At 38.1% G+C, this 16,951-nt stretch overlaps 1 long non-coding RNA gene across 8 annotated transcripts in view; it reads left to right on the top strand.

Moving 5' to 3' along the window:
• sox2ot (SOX2 overlapping transcript) overlaps positions 1-16,951 on the top strand; it is a 258,951-nt gene that overhangs the window by 113,320 nt on the left and 128,680 nt on the right. The window lies entirely within an intron of this gene.

Raw genomic sequence — 16,951 nt, 5'->3', positions numbered from 1 at the left:
AAGTTATGTTAAACTGACTTAAAACAGCTTGTGTAACTTATAAAATTAAGTTAGAACCCGATTAACTTATTTTTAAGTTACAATGAATTTAAAATATATGTTGTCATGACTATTTGTTTATATAATTTTTACAGTGTAGTAGTAGTAGTATATATATAATTGTTTATAGGAATAATTGTTTATTAGTCTTGTTTATAAATCAATACAGTCAAGCTGTTCAGAATGCCATTCATGTCATTAAAATATGAAATAGAAATTATTTATTATTATTATTATTACATACAAAAATATACATACAAAAGCTAAATGGATGTATAGTTATACAAAATTGATACATTCTTGTGTTGTATACAGTATATAAAAATATTGTATTATTGTAATTATTCTTATTACTTTTTTGCTTTAATTAAAAAATAGACAAAATGTTCATACAAAAATTAAATATATGTACATTTTTATAAAATAGATACATCCTTGTTTTGCATAATATAAAAATATTATTATTATTAGCAGTAGTGGTCTATTGTATATAATTGTTCATAGGAATAGTTGTTTATTAGTCCTGTTTGAACATAAATACAGTCAAGTTTTTAAGAAATGCCATTCATGTCATTAAAATCTAAAATAATTATTTATTATTATTAATATTTCTTGCTTGAAAAAGAGACAAAATACACATACATAAAGCTAAACGTATGTTTACATAATATAAAACTGTTGTTGTTGTTGTTATTATTATTAGTAGTAAGTCTATATATAATTGTTTATAGGAATAATTGTTTATAAGTCCTGTTTATACATAAATACAGTCAAATTTTTAAGAACAAAATGTCATTCATGCCATTAAAATATAAAATATGTATTATTATTGTTGTTGTTGTTATTATGGTTGTTGTTGTTATTATTAATATTAGTAGTAGTAGTAGTAGTAAGTCTATTATACATAATTGTTTATAGTAAAAAGTGTTTATTAGTCCTGTTTATAAATACAGTCAAGTTTTTAAAAAATGTCATTCATATTATTAAAATATAAAACATTTACTATATATTATTATTATTTATTGCTTCTATTGAAAAAAGAGACCCAATTTTGTATTAAAAAATATAAAATATAATTTATTATTACTATTATTATTAATATTATTATTATTGTTGTTGTTGTTGTTGTTGTTGTTGTTGTTGTTGTTGTTGTTGTTGTTGTTGTTGTTGTTGTTGTTATTATTATTATTATTATTATTTATTGATTCTATTATTAAAATATACAAAAATGTTCATACACAAAGCTAATGGATGTACATTTTTGAGTAATACATTCTTGTGTTGCATAGTATTAAAAATTTTATTATTATTATTATTATTATTATTATTATTATTATTATGGTTGTTGTTGCTATTATTAATATTAGTAGTTGTAGTAGTAAGTCTTTAATATATAATTGTTTATAGGAATAATTGTTTATTAGTCCTGTTTATACATAAATACAGTCAAGCTTTTAAAAAATGCCATTCATGTCATTAAAATATAAAATAATTACTATATATTATTATTATTTCTTGCTTCTATTGAAAAAAGAGACACAATTGTGTATAATATAATGTAATATTTTTAACAAAATAAAAACATTCCTGTGTTGCATAATATAAAAAATTGTATTATTGTTATCATTATTATGTTATTACATTTTTGCTTCAATTAAAAATGAAACAAAATGTTCAGACACAAAAATAAAAACATGTAAATTGTAAATTTTTACAAAATAGGTATTTGGTCTTTGCATAATTATTATACAAAATATTATTATTATTATTATTATTATTATTATAAAGTAAATTATATTTTAAAGGTGTAAATATATATTTTAAAGGTGTAAATATATATTTTAAAGGTATAAATAAATATATATTTATTTAAATATATAATAAAATATATATATATATCATAAAACAAATTAGTTGTTAATGTTGAAATGTAAAAAAAAAAAATTCCTGCATAAAAATAAAATTCACGCTAAAATCTACACATGTCTGAACTATCTGCAGTGAGATTTGAAAAAGCCCACAGTGATATATATATTTTAATGGGGGTGAATAGAGGGGGGTGTATTTGCAATAAGCGATCTACTTCAGATTATCCCCATATATATATATATATATATATTTATATAAATGCTCTGGTCGCACCTGCGAGATGAGACTGCGGTGGCTTTGAGCGGCGCTGGTGATAAAGACGGCCGGTTTCATTGGCAGCCGTTGTTTTGTGCTGATGTGCTGTTAGCGGCTCTCACCTGGGACCGGCGATAGCTTATCAAAGCCTGAGCAGCTCCTGCGCCGCTGCAGCAGATAATAGAGGCTTTCAGACGCTGAGTGGCAGCAGGGGGAACCGGGACGCGGCGGTCAGTTGACAGACAGATGGACAGCTGGAGCATCATGGGAAACCGCTGTCACCTCAGCTGCCATTGCCCGCAGAGATAACCTTCATTCTGACAGCGTACACAAAGATTGTGTTCGTCTGCTGTTCTCCAAGACGATTGATCTCTCATTAGGCCTGATCAGTGCTCGTATTGATTATTGAGGCTGATTTGATCTGAAACCGAGAGCATCTCTGGCTGAAGCGTTGACTTAGCGTGCTAGCTGTGAGATTAGCAAGCATGAGTGTGCACTTTGGAAAGGAGTATAGGCTTCTGCCTGAGTCAATAGAAGTCCAGTCTCATCCACACACAAGGGCACAATCCCAAACCCCTCGTTTTGCATGTTCCTGTGAAGGGATAGGGGTGGCCCAATTCTCTTAAGCTTGAAGCCATAGGGCAAAAGGGAAGGGTTAGATACCCCTTTGAACTGAAATTTTTCAGGACCACACATATATATATATTCATTCATTCATTTCTTGTCGGCTTAGTCCCTTTATTAATCCGGGGTCGCCACAGCGGAATGAACCGCCAACTTATCCAGCAAGTTTTTACGCAGCGGATGCCCTTTCAGCCACAACCTATCTCTGGGAAACATCCACACACACATTCACACACACACACTCATACACTACAGACAATTCAATGAATGAATGAATGAATGTGACTTACAATACACTGAAAAGAATGATCCTTTGAGTTTACTTTGTTCTAAGGCCCCGTTTACACTAATGCGTTTTAGTTTTAAAACGCATAAGTTTTGCTACGGTTACGCCATCCGTCCACACTACGCCGGAGTTCTCGAGCGCCGAAAACGGAGCGTTTCGAAAACGCTGGAGAGGCCGTTTTCATTCTGAAACGCTGCTGCTCCGTCTCAGTGTGGATGATGGAAAAAGGAGACATCTGGAAACGGAGGCGGGGCTGCAGACGTTCGCCTCTCTGATTGGGGCTTTTCCTGAATATTAAGTAGCCTAACACGCACAGTTCAGTCCTGCATTCTCTCCGTGTAAGTTCAGACTTCGCAAGTTTGATCAAGGCTGCAGTCTCTTCTTCTCAGTTTGATATGGAAAAGCAGACTATACCGAGGACACGGGTAAATCTTCAAAGGGAACAGTGTACTTTATAGCTTCATTCACATCACCCTGGCTTCGTTGTTTCACTTTCTCAACAATAAAATGTAAACATGATGTAAGGAACTGCCTATTTTCATTTTAATATTAGCAACTTAGACAGCAGAAATGTTGAGGCGTCGTGCTGCATGAGCGTCATCTTCACTGTGTGGATATTTATAACAAAACGGAGCCGATAACAACTGCCTCCTTTCAATTTCAGTGAAAATACGAAACATACCCTCTCTTTTGCTGAATATCAGTTTTAATAATCGATAATGGCCATTTTAAAAGTATAACATACAATAAGTTTATACATTATAGTAAATAAAGGCAAGCGATCAGTCAATATACAGAATGTAGGCTACGTGGTTACATTAATCATTAACTTATCTTTGCGCTCAGCCAAAACACGTTACCTGAGAACAAGTAATAGATTCCAATGCCCAAAGTCAGGGAATATGTCGTTAGATAAAGACAACAAGATGAATGAAATATCCCGTTTAATAAATATAGTGAGATTAGATCCAGCGGGAGATGCTTGATGAGTAGTCCGACTAGCAGAGCTCTCATCTGGGTATATGGGCTGCAGCCCTTGCCCAAGAGTGTGAGTGTGGTCACGTGATGTGCGTTTTCAGCGTTTTGGTGTGGACGGAGAGCAGTTCAGAAACGCTGGGTAAAATGCGAGTGTGGACGCGGATCGTTTTCTGTCACATTAGCAAGATCAAACAGGAACAAAAAGTTGCGGATCCAAGTGCAGTTTTAATTAAAATGTGCATCAAACAGAAAAACAAGGTGTTCCAAGTGCAAAGTACAAATAAACAATAAAACAAGAAACACAAAACAGAGACAGGGCTCAGGAATCAGAAACTCTAAACTTACAGGCACCCGGAGACAAGATGGACAAACGACGCAGTGACAAACAGAGGTGAAATGGTTGTATAAATAGTCCAGGAAATTAACAGGAAACAGGAACAGCTGTGAGCCAATCAGTGTACGTGGACCGGGTGTAATGTGCATGGTATGTATGAACTTGTAGTCTTTTGGGCGCTGTAGTCAATTCTCAAAGTCTGTGAACTACAGCGCCCTCCGGTGGTCACTGACCATCATGACAGTTTTCATTCTAAAACGCCGTTTTAAAACTAAAACGCACTAGTGTAAACGGGGCCTAAGGTAGGGGGTTACACACAATTGTATAGACAGAATTTAAACAAACAAATTAAGTTGAAAATGACTCAATTAATAAAAAAAAATCTGCCTATATAATTTGTTTGCAACCACCTACCTTAAAAAAATGAAGGGAAAAATGTACAAAAACATTCACGATTATGGTGAAAACGTATTTTTTTCATGGCAAGGTTGACATTTGCTTGACATTGCTTGTCTGTGATCTAAGTGAAGTGAACATCACCAGCGCCCTCATGTTTAGCAATGGCTCATTCACTCCCTGAGCCAATATTGGGCTTGAGTTTGCTACATCTGGATGTGCGTGTTATAGGGGTCGTGCGGATGGACGCTTTTACTCCCAGCTGCGCGTCTAGTTTGGATTCCTGGCCTGTTTTAGTCTTTGATCAGATCTGTCAGCCGTAATCAGTGGTATTGTACACCAGCGAACGGTCACTCCCGGCATCTCACCCCTGAGCTTAGTCAAAATATATGCGTCTTTGTTTTATCGGAGAACTCTTATATTTATTTTTGCAAGTGGGAAGTGTGTGTTAGCTGGAGTATTTCCTACATACCATTGGAGAAATGTGTCAGAAGTAGAGATGGTGATATGAACAAAAGCTTACATTAATTTATATACACTGAAAAAACTCTGCTTGGTCAAACTACTTATTTAAAATGAGCTGAATTAACACAATTCTTGAAATTAATTGTTCAACACAGGCTTGTTGTGAAAATGTACCCCTGTAAACATTTCTTTAGAGCGTGAATTATGTAGCCAGAGCTATGTATGGCTGAGTTTCGTCTTTAAAATGAACGTTACAGGCCGGTATGATGCCGTCGATGGCTTGTTTATTTTAGCGCTACTAGCTGACCGCTTTCCTCCATGTGGACAGCTTTTTCAGCTGTTACCAGTTTGTCCAGTAGCTCACCATGTACTTTGGCGGACTTGAGATGCAAAGAGGAGTTGACTGCGATGACAGGGTTCAATTCTGGCAATGAACAATTCCAGAAAACAGGTAGACAAAACCAAAAGGCAAAAAACAGGGTGAGATTGTGGTAAAATGTGGTAAAACTCAGGCAGCCTCAAGGGGGTGTCTTTTTCTGGATTGCTTTTGAAAACACTAGCTGTGTTTTCATCCAAAAATGCAAATTAGTTTTATGCGCAAAATTGAAATATCGCATGCGAATTAAGCAACGAGTCAAAGCGAACAAAATCTTCACTTCCTGATTAACTGGCGCCAAATATCGAAAGTAAAAAGGAAATTTGCTGTGGTAGGAGAAGCTGCGTGAATCATTTCTTCATTTAATTAAGGACTTGCACCTCAGAAGACAGTATGCTGACACACAATGAACGCATGTTGGCGTTTGAAGGCGTGAGACGCAGAGCGCAGACGCTCTTGACAGTCATTGAGTCAATTAATAATGTAATAACACTAATACTGAAACGGTTAAGGCGTTTAAGAATGGCCAAAATTACATTTCAGATGTTTTACAGTGTGTTCAGCCTGCTAGTTTGTCCATTCACACACATTTATCATCACATGATCCAATGTTTCCTCTAGGATTTTTTCCAGCTGTGGCGGCAGACTCTGTCATTTTACACAGATCTACCACTACATGTGGCGTTATTTCATTGACAAATGTCGTGGGCGCAGTATTTAGTCGAGATCGCATTCATACATAGCCTACGAGCATGTCAATCTCTGCTTGAGCACCGATTTCCTCTGTTCGTGCACAAAACCTCTTGCGCGCCTTCAAATACGCTGCTCAAGTGCAGATTTTCTTGTGCGCCCTCAAATAAACGCGGCTGAAGTGTGATTTAGTGCGTTTATGTAGCAAGTACGTCTTTAACATTTATTATATTTGCTAGGAATATTTATGAATGTCTACGATAGACTTGCGGCATTAATGCGTCCTAAAGTGAAACGGCTACAAACTCCGGCAAGATAAAGTCATTATATGCAGAGCCACAGACCTTTAACTATAAATAAAGTATAATTATGGAAACTGTGTTCATCATAACTGAAAGCTACGCCGTGTTTGCTAGCCTCACGCATCACGCACCTGTCAGTCAGTCAGTCAGCACGCCCCCTAAAGGGTTAAACTGAATGAACAGCACTACCATGGTCACAGAAGTTTGCGCTGTTATTATTCAGTTACCTTTTTATACGTTTTCAGTGCGATTTTAACCCGCTATTTAAAAAAAAACAGTCGAATATTTTAAATAAGAAGCTATAATGTAGCCGTGGTGGGATGAATTTTGGTGTGGCGCCCCGCCACGGAAGAATGAATGTAGCAGAAACCATGTGATCTCTCATAACAAAATCACATGACCTTTTTTAATGCGCATACTGGAATTTGTTCCGTAAAAGTGTTTTGATTGTAGTTTATGCGCATCTTTTCTTATCGCATAAAAGTTTATCCTACTCAGTTATGTGCATATGTTTTTATGCGCATTTTAAAAAATTATTGGCGTTTCCATTAAACGATTTTAAAAATCGGTTGACTGAAACACAGCTACTTTTGGTTGGTTTTAGGGAAGAGGTGATCCGGTTGATCTGTGCTTTTGAAAACACTATCAATTGGGTTTACAGGAGGGGTCAGGGCTCGGAATGAACTTTTTTACTCTGTTAGCACCGGTGCTCTCAACTTGAAATATTTAGGAGCTTCAAAAAAATATTTAGGAGCACCCACCCAAAAATGAATGAGCACCACTGTATATTAAAAGTATACCACTGTCTACCAAACACTGTATATTAAAAGTATACCACTGTCTACCAAACACTGTATATTAAAAGTATACCACTGTCTACCAAACACTGTATATTAAAAGTATACCACTGTCTACCAAACACTGTATATTAAGGTTTTATTTGTATTTGAAAGCAACATCAATTAGGACTAATAAAACCCAAAAACAACTATCTAACTAATGCTGTGATGGCTTAATATGTATGCAATAATTCCAAAATGAATGTCGAATAAATAGAACAAATAGTCGGATTAAGGTCATCAGAAATGGCTGTTTGAGCTTATGTAGGCCTACAGTTCAACATTCATGTTTATCTGAATAAACAGTGAGTAAACACAAGCACATCTTATTGGACATCATTTATTTTCATCACCAATTATCATAGTAGAACAGTTTCTCAAGCAGTTTGTGATGCATTTTGAAAACAGGAGGTGAGCCCCTAGTCTAATGCGCCACCTGGCTTGAGAAACCCGCTCTTAAATGCTGTGTTCACACCAGACGCGGAACGCGCTGATAAATTGCGCTATTTGCGCGTAAATTGCCGCGTGAACATTTGAGTTTACTCACTTCATTCGCGGATTCGCGTGATGGGCAGGGCTTCTGTCTGCCCGGTGAGTCTAGCTTCATTGCTAAATGGCTAACATGGATTTTAAGAAGAAAATAACAGTGTTTATGTGTTTTATGAAGGCTGAAAAACAGCTTCGATACGTTTAGGGTCGTGTCTGAGTCCACCACATCCTTGCAGAGGTGCATCCAGCTCTGTGAGCTCTGTGAGAAACTGAACCTGGATGACGGAGGCTTTCAGCAGTGCTTCTGACTGAGCCAAACCCAGTTTGATGAAGGATTTTCCCCCGGAACACCGACAACAGGCGATACGTCACAATCACGCCCTCACAAGAGCAAGCTCCTGATTAGTTAACGCGCAAAATGCTCAATTCGCGCCGCGCCATTCACGCATATCGCGCTATTTGCACCGCGCCATTCGCGTCATCCGTGCGTATCGCGCCGCAGGATGTCTATTCGCGTGTTTGCATTGACTTAGCATGTAAATCACTCGCGCTAAGTGGTGTTAGCGCAGCAAAAGACTTACTTTTAGACATTATTTGGGTAGCGCACATATTCTGAATGCTAAATTCGGCAGAATTTAAATGAGCCATTTTACCTAGATTAATTCCAGTATTACAGTAAGATTAATCTAGATAATTTTTTATATCTATGCCCACCTATAAATAATATTAATTCATATTTACTAATATTAGAGTGATTTCTGAAGGATCATGCGACTTAAGACTGGAGTAATGAAGCTGAAAATGAATCATTAAAATCACTGTAATAGATGATTAATTAAATTATAATCTACTTTTGAACAGTTATTTATTGTGCAATAACACTTCATAATTCTACAGGTTGTACTGTATTTCTGATTAAATAAATGCAGCTTTTGTGAGCAGAAGCTTATTTTAAAACATTTAAAAATCCCACCGACCCCAAACTTTGGACTGGTAATGTATATATACTTATGTGTTCACCATTGTACTTATTTGGCGAAAAAAAACTGACTTTAATAATTACAAATTTAAAGAAAAAACTTTTTAAAACAATTTATTTTAACAAATATCTAAGGAACAAATACTTCAAGGAGATTACGCTTGCGTTTCTGTCTCCACCATTGTCAATGTGAGGAAACAAGCTCTTTAAATGTGCGAAATTCTTCAGCCCCCAAAGGTAGCAAACACACCTCTCTTTGTGATGCACTGATGGCGTGGAATATTGAGCCGAGGTGCCAAACGCTCCACAAAGCCTTTCAGAGGCTGCGGCACAAAGGCTCCTCTCACAGCAGGCCTCCACAATGGCAGTAGCGGGGCTGTTTTACTGTGCTAATGTGGGCCGGACTGTCATGCAGATCTACATGCAACTGCTACTCTCCAGCCTGCAGCAAAAAAAACCCTGCTTTTGTTTTAGACTCGTAGCTTTAGGGGCGATTCTGCTAATTGCTTGACAGGTTCTCAGATTAGGAAGTCTTTGGCGGCTTCTTAGCGCTCCCACAATTTGTACTAATTAGGATCCATAGAAGAAGAAGAAAAAACAAGGCAAAGCTAATATGGGATTGGCTAAGCATCTTAACTTTTTGATTATAGCACAACAATGGTGGACGTGAAAGAAGGAATCGCAGAGAGGAAATCGGGCTTTGTCAGCGGGAGAGATTTGCACAGAGATTACCTCACTTCACCTGTAGCTGCAGTGATATTAGTGAAGCTGCATCTTTATTATACCTTAAACACTAGTGCACTACTTTGATAGTTTGTTGTGTGCACCTTTACTGTACTTTATAAATAGCATCACGTTTGTGGATGAGTTGCAGTGTAATAGACAATTTAAAGTTAATGTTTGCTTATACAGTTGAAGTCAGGATTATTAACCCCCCTGAATTATTAGACCGCTTGTTTATTTTTTCCCCAATTTCTATTTAATGGAGAGCAGATTTCTTCAACACATTTCTAATCATAATAGTTTTAATAACTCATCTCTAATAACTGATTTATTTTATCTTTGCCATGATGACAGTAAATAATATTAGTCTAGATATTTTTCAAGACACTTCTATAAAGTGACATTTAAAGGCTTAACTAGGTTAATTAGGGTAACTAGGCAGGTTAGGTTAATTAGGCAAGTTATTGTGTAATGATGGTTTGTTCTGTAGACTATCAAGAAAAAAATTGCTTAAAAGGGCTAATAATTTTGTCCCTAAAATGGTGTTTAAAAAAATTAAAACTGCTTTTATTCTAGACGAAATAAAACAAATAAGACTTTTTTCCAGAAGAAAAAATATTATCAGACAAACCAGCCTGATCTCATGAAAAAACGTAAGTATTTTACGTTTTGGCAGTTTAGTGGCTAATTCGTACGAATTCGTACGAGTTCAGTCGATCTTAAAAAGGAGGCGTGGCACCTAACCCCACCCCTTAACCCAACCGTCATTGGGGGGATACGCAAATCGTACTAAAATGTACGAATTAGATCGTACGAATTTGTACGAATTAGCCACTAAATGAAAAAGTTACGAATTGCCGTGAGATTGTGTTGGACATACTGTGAAAATGTCCTTGCTCTGTTAAACATCATTTGGAAAATATTTAAAAAATAAGAAAAAAATTCGACGGGGGCTAATAATTCTGACCTCAACTGTATATTAGCGCTGTCAAAAAGTTAACAGAGAAAGCTTTTATTTACATAATATTTATGTCTACTGTGCATATTTTTTTTTGTGTATTTTATGTATGAATTTTTTCAGCTTGTGCTATTCGACAAGCTTTTTATTTCAATACTTTTGGCATTGATTTTTTTCCATACACGTATTAACAAGTTAAATTAGTTAAAAAAAGCAACAGATGTCATTTCTGGTCACTTTTTACAGTAATTTGAGATTGTTTTGAGTATATTATTCTAGAAACAATCACTAAAACATACAAAATGTAAAGCTGTCTCTCGTTTGTGAATACGTGTAGTGCCCTGCAGGGCGAGTATTAGCGGCTCATTAAAGTAAGCTGTTCCTCCAGCGGCGGAGCAGGATAGCAGGAGCTCAGGACCCCAGAGAGAGATTTACACCTCCCCGCGGAGACTTTACTGTGTTTTTACTGCTGTGAAGAGACTCTCGCACAGCTTCTGTTTAACGCCACTTTTTACTCTATACTTACTGTGACTTTATTAAGATCTAAATTATTCATAAAAGAAATAGTTAGCGCTGTCAAATGATTCATCGCAAATATTTTTTCCTCTGGAGAAAGTCTTATTTGTTTTATTTCGGCTAGAATAAAAGCAGTTTTTAATTTTTTTGAAAACATTTTAAGGACAAAATCATTAGCCCCTTTAAGCTATATATATATATATATATATATATATATATATATATATATATATATATATATATATATATATATATATATATATATATTTTTTTTTTTTTTTTTCGATAGAACAAACCATCATTATACAATGACTTGCCTAATTACCCTAACCTGCCTAGTTACCCTAGTTAAGCCTTTAAATGTCACTTTAAGCTGTATAGAAGAGTATAGAGAATATCTAGTCTAATATTATTTACTGTCATCATGACAAAGACAAATTAAATCAGTTATTAGAGATGAGTTATTAACACTATTATGTTTATAAATGTGTTGAAAAAATCAACTCTCTGTTAAATGGAAATTGGGGAAGAAATAAACAGGTGGGGAAGGTTTAAACAGGTAATAATTCTGACTTAAACTGTATATATGTACAAATACAGGACCAGCAAATAATAACTTGACTTCTAGTTGATCATTTGGTATCTGAAGTGGCTAATATGAAAGGCAAAGGCCTCTAGGTGACGTTTATTTTATACCAATATAAAATATGATCATATCTTGGTTTTTAATCAAGACAGTAAGGTTTGTTGTTTATCAACATTTCTTATAATTAGGCCCACACGGAATATGCGCACGCAGATTTCTGCAGATTTTTAGCCCACTATTAATTCTGTTTATTTACTTGAGTAAATATGTAAATCTGAATTTATCAACCCGGGCTCATTGTGGAAACGTAGCCCCGCGGGCGTTTTTTGGAGGCCGCGGAATACGTCCTGGGAGGTACGTATTTGAGCAGTTTTTGTTTTGGCGAATCCGTAAGAGGCCGCTGTGCGCGCTTTTTCGCGTCTCGGACGCCTCTCGGGAGTGCGCGCCGTTCGCCGATCCAGCCGCCCTCCTCCTCCTCCTCCTTCCCTAAACCTAAGCGACGATTTGCAAAAGCCGTCCAGAAAAAAAAACAAAAGCCCTCGTCCGATTTTGACCGCGTTTTTCGGATCTCGCCCTGTCGCAAACTCGTTGGCTTTTATTTTTTTGGATTCTGTTTTTCATCTTACCTGATTTCTTGAACTGCTCTTCCCCGGACTTGATCCCGGTTGGTGCCGTGGCCGGAGCTAAGCAGACAAACTGGTTGAGGCGGGAAAGCCCTCCACACGGAGGCGAGCGGTCAGCCGGCGAGCGCAAAGAGGAGGAGCGGAGCGGCGTCACACCGCCCCACATCGTTCGCTCGATAAAAAAAAAACAAAAAAACTTGGCCATACGTACGTCCGGCCACGTAAATCGCGGTCTCCAGAAACGTCTGCGGGGCTACGTTTCCAGAATGAGCTTGGGTTGGAATTTATTCAGTTGCTATTCAGTAATTTATTACTTTTTATTTAATATATTAAGGTTTTAGTTATGATACTCCGCTGGATACTCCCAAAATAATTCTGCAGAAATCCGCAGATTTTCACCAAAATTCTCTGCAGAAATAGCAAAAAAAACGTCCGCAGATTGGGTAGGCTAAGGCCCCGTTTAAACTAGTGGGTTTTAGTTTTAAAACGGCGTTTTAGATCAAAAACGATCCGCGTCCACACTAGCGTTTCACCTAGCATCTCTAAACATATCTCCGTCCACACTACACCACCAAAAACGTATATCACGTGACCATTCGCACACTCTGGGCATGCGCGTTCTAGTATAAACAGAAAGCATGCGTCTCACTCTGCATTTGGTTATTGTTAGTCAACAAACGCCGGTTGAACAATAAATGCGATGGCAAAGAAAGCAAGAGAGGCATTTTTGTTGACAGACGACGAGGTCGAGTTACTAAACGTAACAAATTAATAACTGCACAATGCCGCCTAAAACAGACAATAGTGCAAACAACGCTCCCATTTCTGTGTCCATGTTGTTGTTTACAGTGAAGGCTGGTCTGCTGTCTTCCGGTAGCGTTAAAGCCATGTGTTATAGTCATGTGATAGGGGCATTGACGAATAAGGGAAGGATACGCAATGACACAAAAGCCCCAATCAGCTAGCGAATCTCAGCAGCCCCGCCTCTGTTTTCAAATGTCTCCGTTTTCCCTCATCCACACTGAGACGGAGCAGCAGCATTTCAGAATGAAAACGGCCTCTCCAGCATTTCCAAAACGCTCCGTTTTCGACGCACGAAAACTCCGGCGTAGTGTGGACAGATGGCGTAACCAAAGCAAAACCTATGCGTTTTCAAACTAAAACACATTAGTGTAAACAGGGCCTAAATTGTCCACAGTGTATGAGTGTGAATGAGTGTGTATGGATGTTTCCCAGAGATGGGTTGCAGCTGGAAGGGCATCCACTGCGCAAAACATGTTGGCGGTTCATTCCGCTGTGGCGACCCCAGATTAACAAAGGGACTAAGCCGAAAAGAAAATGAACAAATGAATGAGTCTTCAGGTTAATGAAAACATCTTTGATGAGTGGAGCTAATATATATGAAATGTTTATTATATATGAAGTTTGGCGCAGAAGTTTAGCAGTATTTAGTGGATGTGATAGAGGAGATTGTGCCTTTGTGTTTGCAGACGGGTTTATATAGCTGACCCCAGGTCAGGGACAGGGACAGACTTGACCTTGAGTTCGTCAGGCTGCTGATGAGCGTCCTTGAAGCACAACATATTCTCAAAAGTGGCTTTTAAATCGATCCAGCCTTGACATCTGCATCATGTTTCATCACTCTGGCTTTATTGCATTGTAACACATTAAAACCGAATTTTATTTCACACCCATTACATTAATCCTAATGTGTGTTTGCAGATAAACCCGAGTGCGTATGTGTGGAGCGAAATGGGAAAAAAAAAGATCACAGAAGATGTTCCATTCAAACGTGAAGCAGCAATTTGAGACTAAAAATAGCTTCATTACCGTGACCAGATCCTGGGACCTATTTATGTATTCATTGAGCGAGTGAACAATTAAAGTGCACAGATTGGCACACGAGAGGTGCGAGCCAGCATGGGGTTTGTGTCAACACCGCTGGCGTCTCCTCTGCTCTTATCCAGTTGTTGATATCCATTTGAGTGTTCCCCGCTGAGATCCATTAATAAAACATAAGAAAAAAAAAAACATCTCATCTTTCGGTGCAAATGATAAAACAAATCAAAGATGTTTTGGAGCGGGAGCACATTATCTAATCTGAATATCATCATGTTCAGGCACTTCCATCAGCTTTTGTTGAAGAGCTTGAAGCTGACATTTTTAGCAAATGGTTTGGGATAGTGTTTAATAATTCCACCTGAAGCAGTTTCTCGGACGTTTTGGATTGCGCCTCTCATTTCTGACTGTATGTAGCACAGCTCCTGCCCCGCACACTTTTATACACAGCAACTATTGATTAGTGTGGCACATTTGCATGGCCAACTTAAAAAATCCCCATGAGGAATTTTTACCTTCAATTTGCAGATTCCTGTTGAATGACTGGAGCCTCCCTTCACATATTTTAGTACTGTGGTTAAGGTCAGCATGAAATAGAAGTTAAGCGTGTGTCCCCCCCCCCCCCCCCCCCCCCCCTTATTGTGACATCAAATCAAAACTGAAATAAGAAAAAAATGTTGGGGTTGTGCATGACTTTATGCTTTGGGAACCAACCGGATCATTGAAAGGGCACTGCTAACAAATGTAGGATTACTTCAATGGCAGTTTGTTTGTTTACTGTCCACCAGAATCACCATTGGCACCCTCTGGTGCAGATGCTGTTTTCAGATGCTGATGATGATGATGAGAACGAAGGGCTACATTTTACAGATAGAATCGTATCATATTTGTTTCAACCACTCCTAATAAGGCAGAAACATGCCCCTGCCCCTAGTCCTGCTCTATATACTGATATCTCCACCCTAAATGACTGATAGCTCCACCCTAAATGACTGATAGCTCCACCCTAAAAGACTGATAGCACCGCCCTAAATGAACAATAGCCCTGCCCTAAATGGCTGAAAACTCTACTCTAAAGTACTGATTGCTCCAGCCTAAATGACTGATAGCTCCACCCTAAATGACAGATAGCACCGCCCTAAATGCATGATAGCCCTGCCCTAAATGACTAATAGCTCCACCCAAAAGATCTGATTGCCTCAGCCTAAATGACTGATAGCTCCACCCTAAATAACAGATAGCACCGCCCTAAATGACTGATAGCTCCACCCTAAAGGACTGATAGCACCGCCCTAAATGAACAATAGCCCTGCTCTAAATGACTGATAGCCCCACCCTAAAGTACTGATAGCCCCATCCTAAATAACTGATAGCTCCACCCTAGAGGACTGATAACAAAGCCTCAAATTAACAATAGCCCTTCCCTAAATGACTGATAGCTCCACCCTAAATGACTGATAGCTCCACCCTAAATGACTGATAGCTCCACCATAAATGACTAATAGCTCCACCCTAAAGTACTGATAGCTCCACCCTAAATGACTGATAGCTCCACCCTAAATGACTGATAGCTCCATTCTAAAGTACTAATAGCACCACCCTAAAGTACTGATAGCTCCACCCTAAAGTACTGATAGCTCCACCCCAAATGACTGATAGCTCCACCCTAAATGACTAATAGCTCCACCCTAAATGACTGATAGCTCCACCCTAAAGTACTAATAGCATCGCCCTAAAGTACTGATAGCCCGACCCTAAATGACTGATAGCTCCACCCTAAAGTACTGATAGCTCCACCCCAAATGACTGATAGCTCCACCCTAAATGACTGATAGCTCCACCCTAAATTACTGATAGCACCGCCCTAAAGTACTGATAGCTCCACCCTAAATGGCTGATAGCTCCACCCTAAAGGACTGATAGCTCCACCCTAAAGTACTAATAGCACCGCCCTAAAGTACTGATAGCCCGACCCTAAATGACTGATAGCTCCACCCTAAAAGACTGATAGCTCCGCCCTAAATGACTGATAGCTCCACCCTAAAAGACCGATAGCTCCACCCTAAAGGACTGATAGCTCCACCCTAAAGTGCTAATAGCACCGCCCTAAAGTACTGATAGGCCCACCCTAAATGACTGATAACTCCACCCTAAAAGACTGATAGCTCCACCCTAAATGTCTGATAGCTCCACCTTAAAGTACTAATAGCACCACCCTAAAGTACTGATAGCTCCACCCTAAACGACTGATAGCTCCACCCTAAATGTCTGATAGCTCCACCCTAAAGTACTAATAGCACCGCCCTAAAGTACTGATAGCCAGACCCTAAACGACTGATAGCTCCACCCTAAATGACTGATAGATGAACAAACGATTTCTTGTAAACTCAGACTTTTTGTTTTTCGATAGATCATTATATGAGGGATGTAAACAATAACAGTGGTCCCTATGTATTTCCTGTTTTACATTTTTGATTTCTATCGCTTTTCAGAATCTGAAAAGAGCCACGTACTAATAAATAACATTAAGAGAGCTGTTTTAAGATTAAATTATGATTGAATTGCCTTTTGTTACAGTTGAAATGGTTTAATAACAAGCAGGAAATGTTCATGAGCCAATGAAATCTCCACATTGAAATGGTCTATACTGCAAACATTTGCAATCTGGTTTTCGTTGGGTTTAAAGGTTAGCTGAAACAATTGGGTAGCTCCCTCAGACTTGAGAAAGTCTTCTCTTTGAACTGAAGTCTGTTCTGCTATCCATCATGACTTGTAGGTCACTTTG

The sequence above is a fragment of the Danio rerio genome, chromosome 22 (assembly GCF_049306965.1).
Source record: "Danio rerio strain Tuebingen ecotype United States chromosome 22, GRCz12tu, whole genome shotgun sequence".
NCBI classification, from domain to species: Eukaryota; Metazoa; Chordata; class Actinopteri; order Cypriniformes; family Danionidae; genus Danio; species Danio rerio.
This window is presented reverse-complemented; position numbering and strand designations above follow the sequence as displayed.